The following is an 18,128-nucleotide window of genomic DNA, read 5'->3' as shown; positions in this document are numbered from 1 at the left end:
CTGTAGCAGTAACTCTCAAATCCTTATATCCTGTTATGCTCTGGTTTTCCCACGGGACATGTCACACTACGTCACAATAATGTGTTCACAACGTACACTCTCAGAATACATTTTCCTCAAATTAGGGCCCATATTTGATAGTAGCAGACTTCTCTTGACCAGAAATTCCCTGTCCTCCTTAATCCGTCTGTTGTGGGTTCATGACCCTCAATACTGGAGTTTCTCGCTGTTCTTATTTCTGCTTCTTCTCATAACTTTCGCATTTATTCGATTTACTCTCAATCTATATTACGTACATGTTCGACTGTTCATTCCGTTCACAGATTCTGTAAGTATTCTTCACTGTTTGTGAGGGTACCAATGACTTCGGCGCATCTTATTATTCATATCCTTTCACCTTGAATTTACATCCCACTCATGAACCTTTCCTTTATTTCCATCATTGCTTCTTAGGTGGGTAGAGTGAACAGAAGTGGCGAAAGTCTACATCCCTTTTCACACCCCTTTCAGTCCGATCACTTCTTTCTTGATTTTCCAGTCTTATTATTCCCTCCTGCTTCTTCTACGTATTTCATACTATGCCTTACAGATAACCCCTACTTTTCTCAGAATGCCGAACATCTTACACCATTTTATTTCGTCGAACGCTTTTTCCAGCTAGACAGATCCTATGAACTTGTCTTGTTTTTTCATCAGTTTTGCTTCCATTATCAGCCGCAACGTCAGAACTGCCTCAATTTTCTTTTCCATTCTTTTGTACATTACTATTTTCAGCAACTCGGATGCATGAGATGATTGTGCGATAATTTTCGCACTTTCCTGATTTTGCTCTTTTCTGAAATGTATGGATCAAGTTTTTCTGGAAGTCTGGTGGTGTATTACCAGTCTCATACATTCTCTACACTAACTTGAATAGTTGTTGTGTTGCCACTCCGCACGCTGACTTCAGAAATTCTGATGGGATGTTATTTATCCCTTCCGCCTTATCTGACGTCAAGTCTTCCAAAGCTCTTTTAAATTATAGTACTGGATGCTCTATCTCTTCGCTGCCTGTTACTGTGCATTCTCGAATCTTAACAAAGTTGTAGACTGGTGTGGTCATTAGTTCTGGTAACTGAATACATAACTTAGTAAGCCTCATCCGTGTTTTCCATTTACTCAAATTATAATTATAAATTAGCGTGCGTTAACTAATGAAGCAAAAAAAAGAAGGCCACTAAACCAAATTTCCTTATCACCATATCTACCTCTTTAGTCTAACATTCATGTCATTCTGTACTGTCTTCATCCATAGAGACTGGAAATATCTCAGCCTGACCCCGACGCCATATCACTCCTCTACGCATCCACTTGTATTCCAAAAAAAGTACGATTTAAAATCCCGCTTCATATCTGATCTGAGCGTAACCAGAGAAAGTATGTTGCAAGGTACGTTAGTTTACGTTGCCAACGATTTCGTTCAAGGCCTTGAACAGAAATGAAAGTGAAATGTGGCTCAACGATTAGAAAAAAGTAGCATCTTTAATACGGGTCGTGCGAGGTGTGAGTCATTAACGTAGTTGATTACTAGCGTTGGTCGCAGCGGAAAACGTACGAGTACATTACGCTAATGCGACGTCCCTGGTCGACTCCCTGTGCGGAAACTTACTATCAGTCGTTGCAGACACTGAAAGAAAACTGAAATTTAGCTCAATATATTGTATTTGCGATGGAGCCGAAAGTACGTAATTTTACCTATTTCGTCAAAAAGCATTACGCACAATTTATCATGTGGATTCTACATATTCGCTGTATTTTCCCACGCATATTTGATAATTTGACAAGTTTTCCCAAACTACTAGAAGGCCGGATCCAGGGCTCATAATCGGTTGATCGCTATTGATACGACTTCATCACCTGTGTGGAAGGACTTACGTCGAAGTAGATGTTTGTGTTGGGGGAACATATGAAAGCGCTTGCGGCAGGACTTGGTGAATGCAGAGGATGCAGCCACACTTTTAAGTTGAATATTCCGATTTCCACTTGGGTCGTTCGAGCGACATGAGATCGATCATTGTTATGAAGAAAGAGAACATTGCGACACAGAAGTCCGGGACATAATCTTTCGATGGCAGCTCGCAGGTCCTCAAGACAATACAGTATCTCTGCATTGAATGTGGTGCTGCGAGGCAGGTAGTGAACGAGTAACACCCCCTGACGCTCCTAAAAGACGGTTTCCATAACTTTCCCTGCCGAATGTGTGACCCTTGCCTTTTTTGGGGCACTTCTCGATCTCATCAGTCTTCACGTATGATGGGCACAGTCTATTTTGCAGAGAAATAACATAGGGAAGGTTATTTATTGGACGACCGTCATATTAATATTTTCTTAAAGGCATGGAAAGGACAGGTTAAAGAAAATTTGAGATATAAAACAAAAATTTCAAGAAAAGATTGTGTTTCCAGCGTCCACGTGGACTCCGCAAATAAATTTTGAAGAACGTAATTAAAACCTACAGGACTTCTTGTTCCATTAGTTTCAGTTTGACCTCTGAGCAGACTTACCCTTGGTTTGCTGGAAATCTATGCGACGAGCGAACCCTTTATGAATGTAAACGTTAGACAAACATGCAAGTAAAAAAATGCTTCGTTTATTACGTGTGCTTGCTGAGAAGATTATTGCTTCCCCTGTTTTCACAATGTAAATCAACTTCTGTAAAGTAATAAAAGGACCTAATATTCCATACGACGATCTCGTGTACACATTCGTGAAAAATTATTTGCATTGTCCTCGTGAATTCTGTAATTAACTAAAATCCTGTCTTGAGAATTTATTTGCTATCTCAAATTTTCCTTCGTCTCTCCTTTTCATGCCTTGTGGCGCATCACCTAGCAAGGGGCTCTCACATATAATGCGACAGCATTGTCGGTCTACCCACGGTCCTAACCGACTTCAAAAAATTCCGCGATGTAAATGTCACTTCATGGAAGTCCCACAGGGAAAGGGCTTGAATTAAATCCCATAATAAAGATCATTATTTATTAGTAAATGAACCACTGAATTATAATCAGAGTCTGACTGCATAGTGGTCGACCCATTGTACACCTGGTATCGCTTAACACACCTTTGCTGGTCAGTCTCTCGATCCATTGGTCGGCCATGGCAGATTAGTTGTCACAAAAGGTATTTTCGAAATATTACATTTCCAAAGATCGGTAGCTAGTGCAAATCTCAGCAGTAATTGTAACCATCGAAGTTACTTTCCCGTGCACTAGATAATTCCAGTAAATCAGGAAGTGTGCTACAGGCAAACTTTCATAGCCCTTTATGAAAATAGTAATAAATACAATATATTGAGTGCTATATCTGTTTATTTACATTGTAATTAACAAAAAATTTGATAGTGAAATAGCTACTGCTTAGTGACAGCAGCCCAAGACACCCGCATTACTCTCCTGTACTCTTTTCGCTGCGACAACCACTACCTATATCTAGGCTAAAATTAATGCTTCACGCCTCGCCCGTTCCGCGTTCAAAATGGTGTTTTTCTTCTAAATTCGTAGCCATGTGTAGCTCAAACTTCCGTCATTTTCACTTCTGGCCAAGCCCTCCATCTACCATTGGAATGAGTTCGATGGCGACGATTAGGCGCGGTCCCTTTTCAAACCACTGCCGGTACTTCGTACAAATTCACGATGCCCTTACTTGTGTGTGGAGCCGCCAATCAGTACGAATATTGTCAGGCTGCATTCATCACATGGCGTTAGCATATGGCGAGATGCTATGGTGTTTTATAGGCAAAACAGCAGGTGCTACAGTTGTGACGCATCAAAGGGCGATAGCTCCTATGAATATTAGATTATCTTCGAGGTCTGTAAGGGGCTATTTTCAGTACGATAACGTAACCGTTTTTGCCTCTGCTGTCGTGATCTACATATGTACAGAGAGCGTTCGAATGTCGCCTTGGCCTGCAGATTTTCAAGATCTCTCGCCCACTGGAAAAGTCTGGTGTTCGGTTTACGAGAAAAAGACACGGCCGGCAGCCATTACGAGTGTGACATGGAATAGAAGCAGCACGGTGTCACTTACCACATCATTACAGAGCTACCTACATAAAGTACTACCTTTAGTACTGACTCCCGCAGCAGAGATACGTAAATAATTGGGTCGACCGCATCACTATAAACTGTTGATTCCGTGAGAGAAGATAATTTACTTACTGTGTCACAAAAGGCTTTGGTGATTGGTGATTTCTCGAAGATCCACCATCCATTCAAAGGCTCCCACAATATTGGGTATTATCGCTGTAATTTGCACAACAATTAATAGAACTTCAACGTACCTCTCCAACGCACACAATCAGCACGGAACCCGATGGACTGCTGTGACAACACAAAATATCTGAAAATATCATCTACGTGTCAGTATAAATTGAGAGTTTGGCTAGTTTATTACAGTTAAACCCAAAGTTACGATATTATAGTAATGCACAACAATTTCGGGCTTCGCATCTTAAATCAAGTAGTTGTCGAAACTGTGCTAAGTTTCAGTAATACTCTAAGTAACTCTCAGATTCTCCGTGGAACAAGTCGCATTAACAGATACCAACGAATCCTCTAGCCATTTAATGAAAAGCGTTCATTCCTCTTACCTGTAGGCTAGCTGCAAAAAAAAAAAAAAATCATTTCAGAACTGTACATAGAGTTAAGGAAAACGACTTCTCTCGGCTTTTCGCCACTCCACGTGGACCTCTTAGGAAGAGATTAATGTTCAACGTCCGTGACATCGAGGTCATTAGCACAATCTCGGTCTCTAGAAGGATAGAGAAGGAAATCAGCCGTGCCATTTCGAGGGAATCATCTCGGACATTTGCTTTAAGCGATATGGGAAAATCAAAGAAAAACATAAATCAGAATCGCCGGACGCGGGTTTGAACCGTCACCCATCCGAGAACTAACCACGGCGCTACATCGCTCTGCTACCCTACCACCTACATCACCCACTGATTCTTTAATATCTCTCGTCGCGTTACACACTCGTCATTACCAACTCGAACCAACTGATCCCGTTCCCTCCCACCTCTCATGCTCCTATACCTATTCTTCGCCTCATCGCTCTTTCGATTGGTTGTGTCAAGAGCACCCATAAAGTCGTACTCACATTGGTCATTCGGTTCCCTTCTTCCCCCGCCGCCTTGCTTGCTCCTACCAGGTGAATTTTCCGGTACATCTGTAGCTAACAGGACAATATCATTTTTAGGATGCTGGCTCAAATCCGATCGGTGTCTGCAAATAGATTCGGAGTTCCCGGAGCGACAGGCGTTAAAATACGCTTCCCAACAAACAAAGCCGAGGACAGGTTAGCTTTTCTGGATCCGGTGTTCCCAGGCCAATGGTCCCCGAGCGTTAGGCAAGCCTACCTCCCGGCTTCTCGGACACACGACACTGTACGCACCGTTCCCACTCTTTCAACGGATACCATTATCCAGGGAATCATTCTCCTTGCGGTCAAGGTAGGACTTTTCCCACATTCCCCCTTCACTAAAAATGAACGGTGGGGCGCTTACCGATATCTTCTGATTAAAATTCACTAAATGAGTCGTTACAATTGAATGACATGCCCATAGTGCCACTGATACCCAGTTCCCAGACCGGTATACCCACTATTGCTAGGACAGCACGCAATTCTGAGTGATTTTCGCACCATGCATACACACAAATCGTCTAAAATTTAATAATGTATTCTTACTAGTGTACTGCATACGAACAATAAGTAAATGTCAGTTATTTTCTGTTCCTGGTGTTCCAGTTTTTATGGTTACTGATGGTCTGATCCTAGTAAAAAAGCGAGAGGATTTTTACTATATTTTTAATGATATATTACGTATTGTTGATTGTTGTTGTTGTTGTGGTCTTCAGTCCTGAGACTGGTTTGATGCAGCTCTCCATGCTACTCTATCCTGTGCAAGCTTTTTCATCTCCCAGTACCTACTGCAACCTACATCCTTCTGAATCTGCTTAGTGTATTCATCTCTTGGTCTCCCTCTACGATTTTTACCCTCCACGCTGCCCTCCAATACTAAATTGGTGATCCCTTGATGCCTCAGAACATGTCCTACCAACCGATCCCTTCTTCTGGTCAAGTTGTGCCACAAACTTCTCTTCTCCCCAATCCTATTCAATACTTCCTCATTAGTTATGTGATCTACCCATCTAATATTCTGCATTCTTCTGTAGCACAACATTTCGAAAGCTTCTATTCTCTTCTTGTCCAAACTATTTATCGTCCATGTTTCACTTCCATACATGGCTACACTCCATACGAATACTTTCAGAAATGACTTCCTGACACTTAAATCAATACTGGATGTTAACAAATTTCTCTTCTTCAGAAACGCTTTCCTTGCCATTGCCAGCCTACATTTTATATCCTCTCTACTTCGACCATCATCAGTTATTTTGCTCCCCAAATAGCAAAACTCCTTTACTACTTTAAGTGCCTCATTTCCTAATCTAATTCCCTCAGCATCACCCGACTTAATTAGACTACATTCCATTATCCTTGTTTTGCTTTTGTTGATGTTCATCTTACATCCTCCTTTCAAGACACTGTCCATTCCATTCAACTGCTCTTCCAAGTCCTTTGCTGTCTCTGACAGAATTACAATGTCATCGGCGAACCTCAAAGTTTTTATTTCTTCTCCATGAATTTTAATACCTACTCCGAATTTTTCTTTTGTTTCTTTTGCTGCTTGCTCAATATACAGATTGAACAACATCGGGGAGAGGCTACAACCCTGTCTTACTCCCTTCTCAACCACTGCTTCCCTTTCATGTCCCTCGACTCTTATAACTGCTATCTGGTTTCTGTACAAATTGTAAATAGCCTTTCGCTCCCTGTATTTTACCCCTGCCACCTTTAGAATTTGAAAGAGAGTATTGTTCATTAGGTTAGTGTTTTTTGTGTATTGGGGAGAAACTGAAGCTGCAGTCGGTCTTCGATGTCGAAGTAGTTGTATTGAACAGAGAAATGCAAGTATACTGAAAAGTTGGTCCACAGAATGCAAGCATAAACTAGAGCTCTGTCACACATATTTGTGAGTTATCCAGCCGCCTATTGGTTGGTGCTGTCTACCATCATTTCCAATCTTGTGGCAAACTTTTCGATAGTGCACTGAACATCCTCTGTAATCTCGTTTGCGGTTTCAAGTGTCGGTCTGATGATACTAGTTTTTTACTCCACTGTTACTTCCAGCGCCATGTCAACTATTGCTGGATGCAGTAGCAGATGTCCCATTAACCCAGATCTTCTCATGGTGCCTCTCGCAGATCTCGGTCTTCAACTATTCTTTTCTTAAATTATCTGTGCACTTAATTTTCAAAAGTTTTCGGTAGCACATTTGAAATGCTTCCAGTTTCTTCTTCTACTGCTGACAGGACCGGTTAATGCTGGTGTACAGATCTGAAGCAGTACCAGCGACTCTGTTAAAGTTATATTCAAACAGGACACGACGAAACGACGAAAAAGGTACGGACGATACTGGCAGTAGCTGGGAACATGTCTAAAATTTCGACAGTAAATTTTATTGGTTTAACAGTGTGTTCTTACCTACACACACGACGACAGAAAAGGGAGACAGAACTACTAACATATCATACAGACGTCAATTTCCTATAGTATAGTGGAGAATATATGTATTGTGTTGGTGCATATTGGCTAGGAGCCCAGTCCAGTGTAGACATGTAGAGGAGCCGACCTGCTTTTCACAACTATCAGGCTTGCGAAACAATCCGCCTCCTTCCTGTTAACGGGATGCAGAAGATGAAATTAAGGGGAGTTGGAACGCCCTATCCCGACAATGTTCAATTTATTGACTTGGCTTAAATGTATTTCAGGAACCACTGCAGCCATTGACATGAACCTTTTACAGGACATTAAACTGTATGTTCTGAGTTTACTGAACAACAATAATTGCATTTCAGCCACTGCTTTCGGAAATACAAATTTTTAACTACACGGTTAAATTTTTGTGTACTTTTTTGTATGTTACCCTGAATAATTTTAATTATACATAACATTAAGGTCTTCTTTTAGTTCACTGAACTCAGGATAAGTATGTTATTACTCCATGAAAATTTGAATATTGCACTCGAAGTGGTTTCTGAGATTCAGGGAAAAATGCAACAAAAAAATGTAAATTTTCAGGAACGGCTTCTGAAGTTTCAGATAATTTTTATTTTTGTGGACTCCTTAGTGGCCAACTGTGCTGCATACTTTGCCTTATCAATGCGAACCTCGTCCATCCGTTCAAGTTCTCTGATGCAGTTTGCTCAATTCCCATATGCTGCAGCACTTTCACCCTTCCAATATTGCCATCATTAAAAGGAATAGCTGCGTCACTGACCCCCCTCCCCCACACTTTAGTGTATTCAATAGAACAAAAACATTTCTTGGTAAGCGAGTATATATAACATTATTGGTATTTTGAGTCTAACCATGCAGACACTTCTTCAGTAAGTCAGGATTTGCCAGGTCTCAGTAAATCGTTTTTCTGATATCAAATTGTTCAAATGGCTCTGAGCACTATGGGACTTAACTTCTGAGGTCATCAGTCCCCTAGAACTTAGAACTACATAAACCTAACTAACCTAAGGACATCACACACATCCATGCCCGAGGTAGAATTCGAACCTGCGAACGTAGCGGTCGGGCGGTTCCAGACTTTAGCACCTAGAACCCTTCGGCCACTCCGGGCGGCTTTCTGATATCCATGACTGCTGCTGGAATGAAATCTTAATAGCTGTATGAACTGGTTGAGTCCTGGGAATTGTGGTAATTGGACCATGAATCAGGTCCAGGAGGGTAATGGTGGTGTACTGGGTTTTCATCAGTTGACAGTCTGTGGAAGAAGGTAGCCCATACTGACTGCTTCATTTTCAACAAATCCCCATTATTATTTATAATGTCAACCCTATAATACTGCTGTAGTTCACCAATCATTTTTTCTGTCAGCCTGCATCTTATGGTTTTACGATCAGAAAGTTTCTTAGGTCCCTAACTTTGTTTCAAGTTCCTCAACCTGGTGCCCATCCTCTTCTGAACATGACCAACACATTCCAGTTTCGTGATAATCTTCTCACCATAAGGCTAAGCGCCTACTACACTGTTAAATGCTTTTCGGTCTCCATCACCTAAGACCTTAGTGTAACACACTCCCCTTTCCTTCACAAATCGACTAAAAATTTCAATAACTGCAGATACCTCCGTACAACCGTTGTTCCTTCATAGTTTCTGTCACAGATATGCCCTTCTTCATCCCATGGTTAACACTTATAACAATGTTCGGTTAAAATCTGGAAATCTATTACCTTTCCAGTAAACACACTGGTCACCCAATCAGCAGAGTTCTTAGAACTGTAGCCGCACTTCAGCCAAGTGCCATAATAAGCTACTGGTATGTCAGTCACACCATCATTTATTTCAACAGATTCCTTTGCAGCACCCTTCATTGACTCGCATGCAACAGATCCCACTGCAGCTCCAATAAATCATGCATACTTGTTGATTTTACAAGGTGGGCGTGACATACTCATCACGGCACACATTGTTTCTGCTTCAGTGTGTCCTTAGCCAATAACTCTCAATCCATAAAACCACCTAACATTTACTTGAAAATAATTATCTCTACACTTTGCAGACTTCCAAAATTAATGAGTATATTTACAACTGGCACAGTTAATGATACGTTTCCCGTCTTGTCCATTTGATACCTCACTGTCTTCTTGTAAACTAACTGGCCCTCCACATATTTTACAATACCCTTGTTAGGATATGTAAATCTATCAGAATGTAACCTAACCTAGCATTTACATCACTTTCGTTTTGAGAAAACTGTGTGTAACAATGTTTTATTTTAATCTTCGAAACACTAATGGGTGTTTCTCTAGATACTGGCGAGTTTTCCTGTATTTCATTGTCTGTAATTTCATACGCCACATGTTGAGCACAGTTTTCCCTTTATTCAAAAATCTACACTCCTGGAAATTGAAATAAGAACACCGTGAATTCATTGTCCCAGGAAGGGGAAACTTTATTGACACATTCCTGGGGTCAGATACATCACATGATCACACTGACAGAACCACAGGCACATAGACACAGGCAACAGAGCATGCACAATGTCGGCACTAGTACAGTGTATATCCACCTTCCGCAGCAATGCAGGCTGCTATTCTGCCATGGAGACGATCGTAGAGATGCTGGACGTAGTCCTGTGGAACGGCTTGCCATGCCATTTCCACCTGGCGCCTCAGTTGGACCAGCGGTCGTGCTGGACGTGCAGACCGCGTGAGACGACGCTTCATCCAGTCCCAAACATGCTCAATGGGGGATAGATCCGGAGATCTTGCTGGCCAGGGTAGTTGACTTACACCTTCTAGAGCACGTTGGGTGGCACGGGATACATGCGGATGTGCATTGTCCTGTTGGAACAGCAAGTTCCCTTGCCGGTCTAGGAATGGAAGAACGATGGGTTCGATGACGGTTTGGATGTACCGTGCACTATTCAGTGTCCCCTCGACGATCACCAGTGGTGTACGGCCAGTGTAGGAGATCGCTCCCCACACCATGATGCCGGGTGTTGGCCCTGTGTGCCTCGGTCGTATGCAGTCCTGATTGTGGCGCTCACCTGCACGGCGCCAAACACGCATACGACCATCATTGGCACCAAGGCAGAAGCGACTCTCATCGCTGAAGACGACACGTCTCCATTCGTCCCTCCATTCACTCCTGTCGCGACACCACTGGAGGCGGGCTGCACGATGTTGGGGCGTGAGCGGAAGACGGCCTAACGGTGTGCGGGACCGTAGCCCAGCTTCATGGAGACGGTTGCGAATGGTCCTCGCCGATACCCCAGGAGCAACAGTGTCCCTAATTTGCTGGGAAGTGGCGGTGCGGTCCCCTACGGCACTGCGTAGGATCCTACGGTCTTGGCGTGCATCCGTGCGTCGCTGCGGTCCGGTCCCAGGTCGACGGGCACGTGCACCTTCCGCCGACCACTGGCGACAACATCGATGTACTGTGGAGACCTCACGCCCCACGTGTTGAGCAATTCGGCGGTACGTCCACCCGGCCTCCCGCATGCCCACTATACGCCCTCGCTCAAAGTCCGTCAACTGCACATACGGTTCACGTCCAAGCTGTCGCGGCATGCTACCAGTGTTAAAGACTGCGATGGAGCTCCGTATGCCACGGCAAACTGGCTGACACTGACGGCGGCGGTGCACAAATGCTGCGCAGCTAGCGCCATTCGACGGCCAACACCGCGGTTCCTGGTGTGTCCGCTGTGCCGTGCGTGTGATCATTGCTTGTACAGCCCTCTCGCAGTGTCCGGAGCAAGTATGGTGGGTCTGACACACCGGTGTCAATGTGTTCTTTTTTCCATTTCCAGGAGTGTATTACCATGAAACCCACGATTCTTAAAAACACTTCGTTGTGGCATCGTACTTTATTTTTGCGAAATTTACCAATCTATTCGTCACTTTTCCTCAGAAAAACGTTAGCAATTCGACATACAATGTATGTTTATACTATGAAATAATACGATAATATTTTTGACAGTGCTACCAATACAAACACGTAATTTAACCTTTGTAACAAGGGAATTCATAGTCTTCTTTATAAAAAGTTACCGATTTTACTAAATCTTGAAGTACTCAACGAAAAAATTTTAACATTTTGTACCGGTGTAGATTATATTTAAAAAAATAAAATAAAACGCTTCACATATGAGGTTATAAGTGATATATGTATCATATATTCGGGAAATTGCAAATTTCATAATTAGATAAAAAATGGAAAATTTGGCAAAAACAATTTCTTTTTTTTCCGTTCTAACTATCCTTAACACAGTCCTGGTCGAAGCCTCTTTTTCAGATTCCGAAAAACAGTACTGTGCACCATTACCTGATAAATTCCGTGCTTAGAAATTTTCTAATTATTTCAGAATATTGTCTTCCGATTGACATTATCTGGATTACCCATTTAGACCCTCTGTGGGTTTCGGGGACTGCAGAAAAGTTCTTTAGTCCACACGTCCACAGAAAGTTCCTAACAGCTGGCAGTACAGTTGTCACCTCTCAGCCGTGAAGTGTACAAGATTCGCTTTCATGACAAACGGAAAACAACGAGGGCTGGATTGAAAAGTCCTGGTAATAACATGAAAGAAGACCGTCAGATGGCATGAGCGCTGTCTGTAGCTGATAGCAGAAGGTCTGCTGAAATAGTGCAGTGAGCGGTGGCGGCTGTGATTGAGTCAGTTACAGTGTGTGGTGTCAAATAGCGGGAGGCCAACTTAAGTGCCCTAACAGTACGCTTGGGAAACGCGAACAACGTGCGTGGAACAAAATTGAATTGGGCGTGGTCGGAGCGCACAACATTGTTTTCAGGTACTACGTGAGGCGTCTGGCTTGTGGTGATGCCGTCGTACGGTAGCGAGATGAGTGAACGTGTTTAGGGTTGGAACGGATGTCTTAAGATCGGCCTCGTCCCGGACTCTCCCACGGATCATAAGACAGTTGACGGACAGCGCGTGAGCTAGCTCCACGGCTAGGCACGCAACAGAGCTACACATTTTGTCCGAAGTTCCTGAGTTCGGCAGAACTGTAGCTCGTTCGGTACCACACGCAATGACGCAGGTGAAACAGCGGCATCGTCATGCATTAGCAGAGAAATTGCTCAAACGCTACTACAGGCGGGGTTATGAAAACGCCCTGGTACTCCTCGCCCTCACAGCGTGCGCCGTGAGCCAGATGGCACCAAAATGATGGTTGTCGTTGCTTACATTATTTATGGGCTAACCCTACATCACTTTATATCGCAGGGGAAGACAGTCACTATAGCCCCCTACTGCGGTTCCTTCCAGTATCGCCTTAGTTCCGCACTGAAAAGAAAGCGACGGAACCTTCTGGTATTGCATTCCATCATTCATCATGACAGTACACGGTGGGACGAGGTGAACGCTGAGCAGGACTAGCTGTATACACGTAGGTATTCACCCGTTATGAGTACGTGCAATTTTGACTTGATCGTCAGAATCGAGGAACCTCTCCCTAGCACGCGGTACAATGCAAGAGAAGTCTTCATCCTTGCCATAGGGTAGTCCTTGCAGGACTTTGTCAGAGATGGACACGCTGATAGTGTACACACTTTCCATCTGTGTGGGGGAAGACGATAGAAATTCGGGGTGGTCATATTGAAGGCATGTTATATGGTGAATGTCTGCCATTAAAGTCTTGTATTAGTTACAACAGTGTTGCCAGTACTGCGTTTTATCCAAACAGTGTATAACAGTCGAGAACAATGGAAACATGCAGGCATTTCCATAGAAACGTACACAGAATGACGTTCGTGAGTGGTGTCGATGTAAGGAACGCAGAGCAGCTGCGTCAGGCCGAGTGCGAAGGTCGCGGAACTGCTCTTCTCGAACGGGCTACGTTAGAACGCTGAAATACTGTCAAGCTGTGACGCATATCGAGTTTTCAACAAATTACAAAGAAAGGTAGGTGTTCGAATTAGTCTCAATTCCGCACACAATTCTGATTTTATTGAAACCTGCTGCACTTTTTTCCACAATCAGTGAAGTCTTCTTCACTTGCGGCAAAAGTGCGCATCGTTGTCGTCAGATTTTCCAATTGTATGCTGATTCTGTTATCGCGGTGAATGATGGAAGTCGACACGAGCAACGATGAGACAGATGTGGATAGCCAATGAGATTCTCATTTGTAGTTTCCTTTTCTTCACAAAGGAAGTTATCAGATATTTTGTTTCACTCGCAGCGATTTAATCAGCTGATATTTGGTTTCACTCGCAGGAATTGGCGTCCTGCCTAACCACACCCAAGGATATGGCGAGATATTCGGAATTAAGAACGGCATGTTTGTGCTGAGAGAGACCAGTCGTTTCATACGCATAAATTTAATCAGTGGTATTAGGTTCGTACCGAACGACAACCTCGGACGTCGGGACATATTCGGAAAAAATACCCAAATATGTGGGACACCCCAATTTAATGTGTGCTGTCAGGTCTCAGCGTTACCACAACCTCGGAAATCGCGACATATTCGAAAAAATAATTGCTGAATATTTTTTATTGCGGTAACCCAAAATTATAGGATTGAGCTGTTACCATTGGCGGGTCAAGAGGAATATTCGATACGAGTTGCCAGCTTTGGCGAATAGCGTAACGTTAATATCTGCTGTCACGTGTCCTTTTACGTACATATGGTATACATATATGGTATACGTATGTGGTGCATGTATTCACAGTTTTGCTATAGGTTGCGAAGTTAACGAACTCGAAAGCATAAAATAGAATAAAATAAAACTGGTTGTGGTGACACATTGATTTGTACCTTAGCCCCTGATATTGGTTCGGATGTAAGGTTTGACTGCGAGTTCACGAATCCAACGAATGTGATACTAGGAAAAGCTGGTTGTCGTTACAAACTGATCCATACCTTGGCGCGTTTGACGAGGTCACCAATAATATCACTTTGTAATCGCCATATTGTTTACGGAGTTTGTCACGTGATTCCTTTGTCAGTGGTGAAAGCCGACGACTCGTATCAAACACTCCTCTACAGCTATCATTATCTACTGCATTTTATCGCGACTCTGGCTACGACCATTGACAACGAATCGCCAACAGCAGCTATCAACGAAAATCCGGCGACTCCATAAGTGCAACTTTTAACCACAAAGTTGCATATGATTAAACCTTCAGCCACTTCAGTCACCATTATTTTAAACATTCTTTTTGGAAAAACAACTATTGCTACCTTTGGTGCGCTTATCGTAGTTTTATTACAAAAAATTAATAATTACGAATACTATATGTATAAATGGCAAATTACTACAAAGAATTACCATACTATTCAAATACGTCTGTACTTACAAAAATAAGTCATCAGGACAATCCTGCCTGACTCACAGAAGCCAATGATGAAAGATGATTCCGAAATAACCTCGAGTTTTTCCGTTTAAAGGGGTGCTAGTTTACATTCAAACTTGACGCCGAAGTTTCTTTTCCTATGGCGTCAAGTGGCTCAAAAGGTTCAAATGGCTCTGAGAACTATAGGCCTTAACATCTGAGGTCATCAGGCCCCTAGACTTAGAACTACTTACACCTACCTAACATAAGGACAGCACACACATCTATGCCCGAGGCAGAATTCGAACCTGCGACAGTAGTAGCAGCGCGGTTCCGGACTAAAGCGCCTAGAACCGCTCGGCCACAGCGGCCGGCGTCAAGTGGTGGTCCCGCGTCTCATGCCTAGTAATACCTCAGCACAAAAGTAAGGATATATGTTTATGTATCACCAAAATCAGCTGAGAATTCAGTTTTTCGTTGTAGTCCGGTCAGGGCTTAACAGATGCTGCAAGTTTTTTTCATAAATTTAGATATTAATTTTGTTTGTAAGTGAAATATTCATCTCTAACGCAGTACCTTTGATTTTTATACACATAAGCAGTCGATAGGTCGCAACTGTATTTTGCACTTCCTCAATTCGTCACGATTGACATCAGGTTTGGGTGATCCATGGTAGGGATTTTCTTCGCAGGATATGCAGCTACGTCTAAATTCAGCATGTCCCCTATTCCTTTCCTGTTGACAACGATCTTGATTACCATTTTTCTTGCTTTTCATTCGTATTGTATTGTATGTTAACTGGGGGCATAGAATCGACGGAGAAGCTCCGTCCTCGCCGCAGCCGCAGCGGTCCACAACCCCACGACGACTACCGCAGTCCACTTCACCCCTCCGCTGCCCGACACCAAACCACTCTGTCAGGGTTATTGTGCGACTTGGCACCCGTTCACGCCTCACACTAGACGAGTGTAACCCCCATGTTTGGATGGTAGAGTAATGGTGGTAAAAGCGTACGCGCAGAACTTGTTTGCGCAGCAATCGCCGAAATACTGCAGCTGAGGCTGATTAAGGGGACCCACCCCGCATTGGACGAGGCAAATGGAAAACCGCCTAAAAACCGTCCACAGACTGGCCACATCAGTGGACATCGACACAAGTCCGACGGGCTGATTCGTGGCTGGGACCAGGCGCTCCTTCCCACTCCAGAAAGCCGTGCGTTAGACCGAGCGAGCTGGCGCAGAGGTTAGCACACTGGACTCGCATTCGGGAGGACGACGGTTCAGTCCCGCGTCCGGCCATCCTCATTTAGGTTTTCCGTGATTTCCCTAAATCGCTTCAGGTAAATGCCGGGATGGATCCTTTGACAGGGCACGGCCGACTTCCTGCCTCATCCTTCCCTAATCCGATGAGACCGATGACCTCGCTGTTTGGTCTCTTCCCCCAATTCAACCCAACCAACCCAACCGTGCGTTAGACCTCTCGACTAACCGGGCAGGCCCGCTTTTCATTTACTCGCCTTTATTTATTTCTTGAGGCTCGTCATTCAGGTAAAGCAAAAAACGTCATCCGGCCGCTGAGACCGAGCTATTCTAGGCGCTTCAGTCCGGAACCACGGACGGCCGCTGTGGCCGAGTGGCTGTATGCGCTTCAGTCCGGAACCACAGACGGCCGCTGTGGCCGAGTGGCTGTATGCGCTTCAGTCCGAAACCGCGCTGCTGCTACTGTTGCAGGTTTTAATCCCACCTCGGGCGTGGATGTATGTGAAGTCCTTCGGTTACTTATACTTAAGTAGTTCTAAGTCGAGGAGACTAATGACCTCAGATGTTAAGTCACATTGTTCTTTGAGCCATTTGAACCATTTTTTAGACCGTCTGCATCGAAATGATATTTACAGGATAACGGAATCGGCGATACATCATTGATATACAAGGGAAACAGTAGTGGGCCCAGGATTGACAATTGAGGCGCTTCTGAAAATTTATGCATCCTGGATGACTTTTCACTCCCACAGGCGAGTTTCTGTCTGTATTTCTAGTAGCTTTGAAACCGCTTCTGCCTACTGTCTGATAATCTTAAGTATCGCATTTTTGTGAGTAGTATGTCAAAGTTTATGGGATCAAAAGGCTTTTCTCTTGTCTGGTAGTGTCAATATCGTATCAACACTATTGTCCATGTTACATTGCGGGACAAATGTAAGAGGTTACCATATTTCATGAAAATTTAACAGAATAATCTTCAGACAGCCTGTCTGGCCATTGTACAGTAACAACTCCGAAATTAATGTGCTGTATACTGTGAATATAGCATGTTAAGAAATGTAATCGATATTTTGAGAGGTGGTAGCATGAACAAAAACAAAAATCCAGTAACAATGGACACTAAAATGCATACCTCAGGAACTATGTACACTTATTCGTCTTCGATGCTGTGAACTACGTCTCTTACATTAAATCAGTACTCGCAGCTGTTAAGGTAATCAGTTTAAAGCCCATATGGAAATACTACCACCTCTCAAAATATGGAAAGAAAGGAGCTTGCAGGAGAAGATATGTTTTTCACAACATTGGAGGCAAAACATTAGTCGTATCTCTTTAGGTATGCATTTTAGTCTCCATGTATACCCGATATTTGATCTTGTTTTGGCCGATACTACCACCTCTCAAAATATAGAACAGTTTTTTTAACATTCTGTAGTTTGCTTCGTTTGGGTATGTCCAAAGGTTCTGTTACTTCCGAAGATTTATTTCCGTATAGAGTGACAGTCTGTTGTATTTACTAGGAATACTTTAGTTACATAACTGGTCTGGTAATCCGTACTCTAATACTTTGATCGCTAGACGACAGTCTGAAACCGTGTCAAACGACTTCTTGAAACTAAGGGTTACGGTAGCAGCCTAGCCGCCTGTATCTACTGCCTTCTGAAAATCGTGAACAGAGAGAACTTGATTGTGCAGGTTCGTTTATTTCGGACTGCATGTTGATTGTTAATGATCAAAAGTTTCGGTTATACGCCAAAATGTAATATGTTCCGAAACTGTACATGGAAAATGGAAGAGTTCAACATCCTGTCGACAACGAGGAGACGGAGCAAAAGTTCTGACTGTTTTTTATGGAAGGGGAAGAGAGTGGTCCGTGTCCATTCGAAGAAACCGTGCCGACAGTTGCCTGGAACTGTCTAGGAAGATCACGGAAAACATAATTCTGGTTGGTGGAGATGGAT

This window comes from Schistocerca piceifrons, chromosome 8, assembly GCF_021461385.2.
Source record: "Schistocerca piceifrons isolate TAMUIC-IGC-003096 chromosome 8, iqSchPice1.1, whole genome shotgun sequence".
NCBI lineage: Eukaryota > Metazoa > Arthropoda > Insecta > Orthoptera > Acrididae > Schistocerca > Schistocerca piceifrons.
Note: the sequence above shows the minus strand (reverse complement) of the source record.